Consider the following 8,729-nt stretch of genomic DNA (forward strand, 5'->3'; position numbering starts at 1 on the left):
GAGTTATTAATGAGCATCTGAATTCTTGAAGGATAATTTCATGTCTGAGTCTTTTTTTTTTTAACTGATAAATGTGTATATTTATTACTAGCATTGTGACTCCATACAGGATTTCCAGTTCCATGGATTAGGAGGGGAAGATCGCGGTATAAGCCTCCTCTTATCCTTTACAAAGGAGCATGGCAGGAACTGAAGGCCATTGTGACTAAAAGGAAGCTCCACGAGATTAACCACATATAACTATGACCTTGCCTCCAGGGAGGACTAAGAATGCCTCCCCAAGATCCAACAGATTGTACTTGGGTATGAAGGGAACTGCTTAGGACCCTCCTTTTTATGCTCCCATGAGTCATTGCTTTCCTTTCTTCTCCTACTTTCCTATTCTTATAATAGGACAATTCTATATACTGAGCATATGAGGCAGGTATGATAAGATTTAAAACATTGCCCCTTTGTGGCCATTGTTCACCCTTAAGCTCAGATTACTAAAAACGTGTATCTAGAAATAAATCAAAACAAAACAGATGTCTTCTTGTAGATGAAATAGCTAAAATTTTGGCCTCTTTATTGATCTCAGGTCATATATTTGCCTTGAAAAAAATACAATAAACAGTTCCAATTAAGAGTTACAGAAACTCAGTTTTTCTTCCAGATCTCTAAACGCTCATGGAGAGTGAATTCCACAGCACACAGCATATACTTGAGAGTCGGTCCCACAGGAAATACTCATATAAGCAAAACAAGATTTTGTTTCTCATTACATAATGTTTGTTTCTCATTACATAATGTTTCTCATTACAAACTCAAACATCGCCTGAGTTTATCTAGTCAACACACTTGTTTAAAAAAATAATCTGTGATTAAAAGCACTATCATATTTCTTAGGTGCCATTCTCATTCGAATCATACCCAAAAAGTCTAGAAATAACTCAAAACTAGAAAATGGCCCCAATGTTAAGGCTGCCTACGGCTCTTGCTACAAAGCAGTTGCCAGTCTGATGACAGGAATTATAGGGTTCTTCTTGATCTCAAAAGAATTTACCAGAAGGAGGTGGAGGGCCAAGAAATGCACCTGCCTGCTTGGTGGCAGCTTGTAAAGGGGCAAGGCTGAGAATCTTCTGGATGTTCCGTCCAATTACATGGTAGAGAGAATACACAGGAAGATGAAGGAACAGTCTGTGTTGTCATCCTCCAGCAGACTTCTGTGAGATAGTCCTTGGATGTAGGAAAGGGGGATGAAAGGAGACCTTTGTCACCATTCTACCATCAAATATGGAATTAACATTCCCGTTTGGGCAGTAAAACAAACGCCAGTTGCAAACACAGATTTCATTCAGACCATCTCCATTGTTATTCTTCAGTTTCTCTTTTTGCCCATTTTCTCTTTCTTCCTTCCTTCCTTCCTTCCTTCCTACCAGCTGACTCTTACTGTTTCTTTCTTCTTTCCAGTTTTTTACCCTGTTTTTCCACTTCTGCCTTCAGTCTCCTGTACTTGTCTGTCCTGTAAACCAGGACCACGGTTACTCCCTTGGTGAGAATAGGCGGCACAAGAAGACAAAGATGATGAGCAGTGTGTCCACGACCCGGGCGTTCATCTGAGGCTTCTGTCTCTACACTCCCATCCCCCGGGGGAGTGGGGGAAGCTTTTGAAAAGCCAGGAAAAGAGAAGAAAAAACGACTTCCCTAGATTTCAGGATCACAGAGTCCTGAGTCGTTTTTGTCTGTCAATTGCCAAGTGAGGTTTTTGCAGCTATAAACATTCACTAAGAGCTGAAAAAATAAATGTTTGCCCTTCAGAGATGATCTTTGTGCCTTCCTGTCCCCCTTGCTCTGTTCATTAATTACCTGAGGAGTTTTGATACTGATTGCTGAAAAGACTCACAGGACTCACATCGTTTATACTCATGGAACAGTTTTATTACAAGCAAAGGATACAGGACAACAATATCAGGAAAAGGATATGCATTTAAAGTGCCTGAAGATTTCATGTCCAGGTTTCTTTGTCTACTCACTGCTAGGTTGGATAAGACATGCTTTGTCTCCAGGTCTCAAGCCACCACTACCGTGTGTGCAAAGCACCTATTAACAGAAAGCCCAAAGACTGCTCCTGGTCCAGGTTTCTTGTAGTGAGCTGGTCATATTAGACATATTACATTTATGTGATCAGACTTAACCGTCAAACTTACCTGGCTCCACCAAACCAAGTACAAATCCTAAATCCAGTCAGTAAACAGTGCTGATAGGCTGGCGCATGCTACTCCCAAACAACCACAGACCCACGATTTGTCTTTCCTTAATATGTTACATAGTGTGGGCGAAAGGTTACTATTATTATGTGCCAGGAAGCTCTGGAAATAAGCATCCCAGAACAGCTGGGATTGTTGCTAAATAACGGATGAGAAGGCTAATGTCAGGACCCTTCTCCGTTTCCAGAGCGCCCAAAATTCTTTGAAACCCTGTACGTGTGAAACATCGTTGTTTAATTGAGCTAAACATAAGTTTCCCTGCAAATAAACCCAGCCAAATTTTGAAATACATTTTTGGGAAGTAGCTACCTATTTTGGAAAGCACAGCTTGCCGTTGCCCATCCTCAGACTAAGATGGCTTAATCTCTTCTGGCTTCTCTGAAGGCTGTTAATGTATTACTAATTTTTCCCAATTCCCAAACCCCATACAGTCTTTTCAAAGGTCTCATGCCCTGTAACATCTCTGCATCACCTTCTACTAATGCTATAGGTATACTTATATAATCGATCTAAATAACCTGGAACGGTTATTTAGATAAATATTTGGAACGGCTAAAATAACAAGCTTTATTTTTTTCCTGTTATACTCAAGATAGTCTCTTTACCAAAAATGCTTTCCTGTTATCTCCACCTTTTAAATTTTTTCTGTCCTTTAAGGTATGACCCCAAATACCTCTTCCTTAATACAGTCTTTCCCAAATGCCAGTCTCCCCTTTCTGACTTTCTTCTGAATTCACTGTCATTTATTGAAAAGAACATTAGGCATATGTAAGAATCCTCTGGATTCTGTCATAGTATGACTTTGAACAAGACACCTCAATTTATCTGGGCCTGTTTCTCTCATCATACAAATCTTAACCAATGTTACAAATTTTATACAAGTTTGTTGTAACAAATATCATTTAAAAATTTACTCTCCGTAAGTAAGATTTTTCCACTCCTCCCCAGTTCTGCTTCTGTTAAGAGTTTGCTTCAAATATAGAAACCCATGTTCCGGCAGTAGGATTATGTGCCTTTGCTCTTAAAGTTCCGTGTTATTAACAAGGTTCCTCAGTAAGCCTGCATCTTACTACTTGCCCCTTCTCACTCCTCCCACCACTTGATTTTAGCCCTACAAGTTTTGTTTTGTTTTTGTTTTTGTCTGTGTGTGTGTGTGGTGAGGTCTGGTTGCTGTTATTTGTTTTTTAGTTTCTTTGCACCTTGCCCCTACTTTTCCTCTGCTTTGCTACACAATCTCCTCAACTCCTCCAGCTTTCCTCAGCTAACTCTTATTCAGCTAAAATGTCATGGCCGCGATGGTCTTCTCTGTCCCCCTGCAAGGTTGGGTGCCTTAGATTTACTTTCTATTTCATTTGTCACACTTGTAGCTTAACAAACATTATCTGCCAGAAAAGCCTGATAGCACTGTGGTTAAGAGCTTGGGCTCTAGAGACAGCAAACCTGGTTTGAATGTTGCCTCTTCCACTTCTTAGCTGTAATAGTCCTGGCAACTCTTATCACCTCTTTAAGCAAAAAAAAAACCAGATGTAACTCACTTGGCATATACACTGGACACATGTTGTATATTTTTAATATTATTAGTCAGCAATGGTTTGTATCACTGACTGTTGTGTCCTTGGTTCCTTCCAGAATACTTGCCAAGTTATAAATAGTTATTGAATAAGTGAACAGAGTGTATGAAAAGATTAAAACATTTTCTTGTGACAAAAAAGTTTGCTTCAGATCCTTAAAGGTATTTCTATACCCATTTAAATTAAAAATTTAAAAAGATACTTCTATATTCACAAAATACATGCATACAAACACACATGATACGCACATACACGTTCACACATTTGTGACTTCTTATAATAAGCAATATATATTATAGACATTTTCTCTCATTTTAAAATAGTTTTTATTACTTTAAAAATATTTACATACATTGAATTTTGGGGGTGTACAGTTCTGTGAGTTTTAACACATATATAGATTTGTGTAACCAAAACCATATTTAGAATAGAGAACATTTATGTGCATCACTCCCAAAATTCCCTTTTGCTGCCCCTTTGTAGTTAAACCCTTTCTTCCCCTTCAACCTTGGCAACTATTCTTATAATTTTGTCTTTGCCAGACTGTCATTTACAAGCACACCTCATATTATTGCATTTTGCTTTATTACGTTTCGCAGACATTGAGTTTTTTTTACAAATTGAAGGTTTGTGGCAACCCTGCCTCGAGAAGGTCTGTTGATGCCATTTTTCCAACAGCATTTACTCACTTTGTGTCTCTGTGTTACATTTTGGTAATTCTCGAAATATTTGAACCCTCCACCAGCAAAAAGATTATGACTTGCTGAAGGCTTACATGATAGTTAGCATTTTTTAGCAATAAAGTATTTTTTAATTAAGGTATGTAAATTATTTTTTGAGACAGAATGCTCTTGCACACTTAATAGACTACAGTGTAGTGTAACATAACTTTTACATGCCTTGGGAAGCCAAAAAATTTGTGTGATTTGCTTTGTTGTGATATTCGCTTTATTTCAGTGGTCTGGAACTGAACCCACAAGATCTCTGATGTGTGTCTGTAAATGGAATTATACAGTATGTGACATTTTGAGAATGGGTCCTTTCACTCAGCATGATTGCATTTACATAGAAAATCTTGAGAAATCTACTAAATAGCTCCTAGCACTAATATGTGAATTTAGGAAAATTACAGGATACAAGTCCAACATTAAAAAAATCAATCATATTTTTATATACTAGCAATGAAAATTTTCTCAATTCTTCATATGTCAAGTAATTTGGATTGCATCATTAACATTGCATCATTTGACTGCTATGTTATGAGAATCTGTATCTTGTTTGAATCATATGGAGAAGGTGGATTTTTTTGCTTGTTTGTTTTGGTAGGCATATTAGTTATATACTGCTACATAACAAGTTACCCCAAACCCAGTAGCTTAAAACAGCACACGTTTATTATCTCACAATTTCTGGGGGTCAGAAATCTGCGGGTGACTTTGCTGAGTGGTTCTGGCTCTGGAGCTCTCATGATGCTGCAAAGTGTTTGCCTGGGCTGCTGTCAGCAGAGGCTTGACTGTGTCTTGAGGATCCACTTCCGAGCTCACTTACGTGGATGCTGACAGGACACTTCAGCTCCTTCACACTCCACGGGGTTCCTCATGACATGGCTTCCCTCAGATGGAGTGATCCAAGAGAGAGTGAACCCAAGACTGCAGCCACAGTCATTACACCCTCCAAAGTGGCAAATAATCTTCTGTTCTGCCGTATTCTGTCAGGCCACAGACCAACCTTGGTACAGCGTGGGAAGGAACAACACAAGGGTGTGAATACCACGTTGTGGGGTGATGGGGGGAGGGAGGGAAGGAGGGAGGGAGGAAACCAGAGGACCTCCCCTGTTCTCTCCATACTATACGAGGCCCCACTTCTCACTCCTCAGACCAGAAAGGGAGAGCTTCTCTTGGCACTCTTTTTTTTTTTTTTTGCTGTACACGGGCCTCTCAGTGTTGTGGCCTCTCCCGTTGTGGAGCACAGGCTCTGGACACGCAGGCTCAGCGGCCATGGCTCACGGGCCCAGCCGCTCCGTGGCATGTGGGATCCTCCCGGACCGGGGCACGAACCTGCGTCCCCTGCATCGGCAGGCAGACTCTCAACCACTGCGCCACCAGGGAAGCCCGGCACTCTTGCTCTCTATGCCACGTCCAGAGCTCTGCGATTTGAGTTGCTTTTAGTCCAGGCTGGGAGATGAGGAAGGAAACAGACCAACAACCCAGGAAATTCACCACCAGATCGTTCGTAATTCAAGATCTCTTTTCTCCATCTTCCTGCTCCCATTCACCTTTCAGAGTCTTCAGGTAATTTCTCCATGCATTTTGTCCAGGTTTTTATTTCCATTCAGTCTAGGCTTGCCAGATAAAGCACAAGACATCCAGTATAACTTTTTAGTGTAAGTTTATCTCAAATATTGTGTGGGACACACACTAAAAAAATTAACTGTTTATCTGACAGTCAAATATAAATGGATGGTCTGTACTTTTATTTGCTCCATCTGGCAATCCTAATTCACTGGGAGACCGGGTAGAGTGGCCTTACTCCATCTTTCCCAGAGAGGAACTTCGTCTTATGATTTTTAACAGCTGCCTACTGTTCCCTTGTACGGAGAGACAAAATGTATCTAGCCACTCCACTATCGATGGCTATTTACGCAGTTTCTAGTTTTCTTCTCTTTCAAATAATGTCACAGTGACATTCATTTATATTTATCTTTGTGTACTTTGAGGCTGTTTCTTTATGCCAAATAGCGAAGTGCCACTGCCTATCTCAAAGGGTTGTTGTGAGAATCAAATGATATAATGAGTGTGACTATGCTTAGTAAGCTGTTAAAGACTGTAGAAATAACTTCTCAGCACTTGCCTTGTACTGAATTGCAATGGACTTACGAGCATACCTGCTTAGCTTTCCTACCCGGTTAAAAAAATTCCAGGTGCAGATGGATTTTTGTCTTCCACAGCTTTGTAATCACCTCTACCAAGTTCTATCACAGTACTTTGCCATTAAATGACTTTAAATAAATGCTAGTTGAATAAGAGAATGAAAATTTGCCCATTTCTTCTAACATTCTCTTCCTCCTTGTTTGTTTGTTTATGTATTTATTTATTTGGCCACGCGGCATGTGGGATCTTAGTTTCCCCTACCGGGGTTCGAACCTGCTCCCCCTGCATTGGAAGTGTGGTATCTTAACCACTGGACAGCCAGGGAAGTCCCTCCCTCCTCTTTTAGATATAGATCATTAATTATGTTTATCTTAGTTCTCTTTTCTCAATTCACCTATTTTTAAAAACTAATTTCCTAAAATAATTGATCTTCAAGTTTTCACATGTGTTTTTGCCAAGTTTCCTGGTGATTCAGATGATTAGCCAGACCCACGAACTCCTGACCTAATGCACTGTCCCAGTAATGCAGGCATTGGCATTTTTTCTACCCTATCAGAGACTGAGGGTCAGCTGACCTTGCCTCAAATCAGGTGGGGAACTCACTCCTCCAGGATTCCCATGGTTGCAAGTGACAAAAAAATTCAACTTAGATTAGTTTACGTGTAAAGGTGGGTACACATGGCTGAGAAACCCAGAGGTAGCACTAGCTTGATCTAATGGCTCAGATGATGTCACCAAGGTGATCACATGGATCTGCCTTCCTAGGTAAAAAGCTTCATGCCTAGGGGGCCCCTCCCACTCTGGATTTTCCTTCCAGATGGCAAAATGGCTGTCGCAGTTCTAGATCTTGCATCTTCAAACTATACATTCTAGAGAAAAACATCTCTTTAAGTGACTCTTGAAGAAGAGAGAGGAATTTTCTTCTTCCCAGAAGTTCCTGCAAACATTGTCTCTGATTCCTAGTCAAATTAGTCTGGCCAGAGGAATGGGTTACGCTGATTGGCTTAATCTGACTGGCTTAAGTCACACCAGCCCTTGGTTTGGGAGGGTCTAATTCTTCCAAACTCTGGATAAGAATGAGAAATAGCTTTTTCAGAGGAAAGTCAGAACACTTTTAGGAAATGGAAAGGACGCTGGGCAGCCCAACAATGCCAAATGTTCTCTATAGGATCCTTCTATGTTTCAATTTCATTTCACATATCTACTGAAAGCTCCTTATTCTTTTCTCATCTCAATAACTTGATTTCTCTGCATCAATACCAAATCCGTTTGATAGAAGCCTGCTCAATGGTAGTTCTGTTTAATGAAAATGTTTTTCTAAGAGTCAAGTAATTTCCTTTCAGACGCAGGTGAATTGTAATTACTCACTTAAAAAAAGAAGCAAGTCTCCTCAACCATCACCATTGAAAATCTTACCATTATCCACCTTTGCATTAAATACAAAGTGAAAATACCAACTTCCTTATCCACAGGCAGATTTAACATATGGTTGCAGGTGGTTTCTCACTTTTAAATTGAATTTAATTATAATGATTCGACTGGGCAACAATTATCCTAAACTGAATAGGAGAGGATAACGTGCTTTTCATTAAAATGCAGACTCAATTGTGCAACTGAAAGCAGCTACCATGGCTGGGAGCAACAAATTAAAAAAAAAAAAATCATGGACTTAAGAAAGGCCAACAGCCAGGAAGAAATGAGTATGTTCTCTCATTCCTTGGTTCTGTTACCAATGCCTTTTAAAAATAATTAAAAACAAAAAGATAAACAAACAAGCAGCAGCAGCAGCAGAGATTTGCAAACCAGGGAGAGCATAACCTATTCCACTTTCTAAGTAGTTCCCCTGCCTGAAGCAAAAGGAGCGTGAGCTACTGATAGGAAAATTGATACAAATGAAAGGGATGGGGGTTTTAAGGCTAATAGTCTCTGTTTCTTCCTCTTCACCCCATTTTTTGTTGTTCACTATATCATCTACAGTGACAGCCCACTGTAGATGGGCTGTCACTCCCCCTGTTGATAAACATAAAATGTCTTGATCTAGC

The 8,729-nt window shown here is 40.0% G+C and overlaps 1 pseudogene across 1 annotated transcript; it reads right to left on the minus strand.

Moving 5' to 3' along the window:
- Positions 1-1,028: 1,028 nt before the first annotated feature.
- On the minus strand, positions 1,029-1,988 carry LOC309812507 (calcium load-activated calcium channel-like; annotated as a pseudogene). Its single transcript has 2 exons — positions 1,892-1,988; positions 1,029-1,643 (listed from the first exon to the last, which is right to left on the minus strand). The product of its transcript is annotated as a calcium load-activated calcium channel-like (transcript).
- Positions 1,989-8,729: the final 6,741 nt, after the last annotated feature.

The sequence above is a fragment of the Mesoplodon mirus genome (assembly GCF_964341445.2).
Source record: "Mesoplodon mirus genome assembly, chromosome: 11".
In the NCBI taxonomy this organism is placed as follows: Eukaryota; Metazoa; Chordata; class Mammalia; order Artiodactyla; family Ziphiidae; genus Mesoplodon; species Mesoplodon mirus.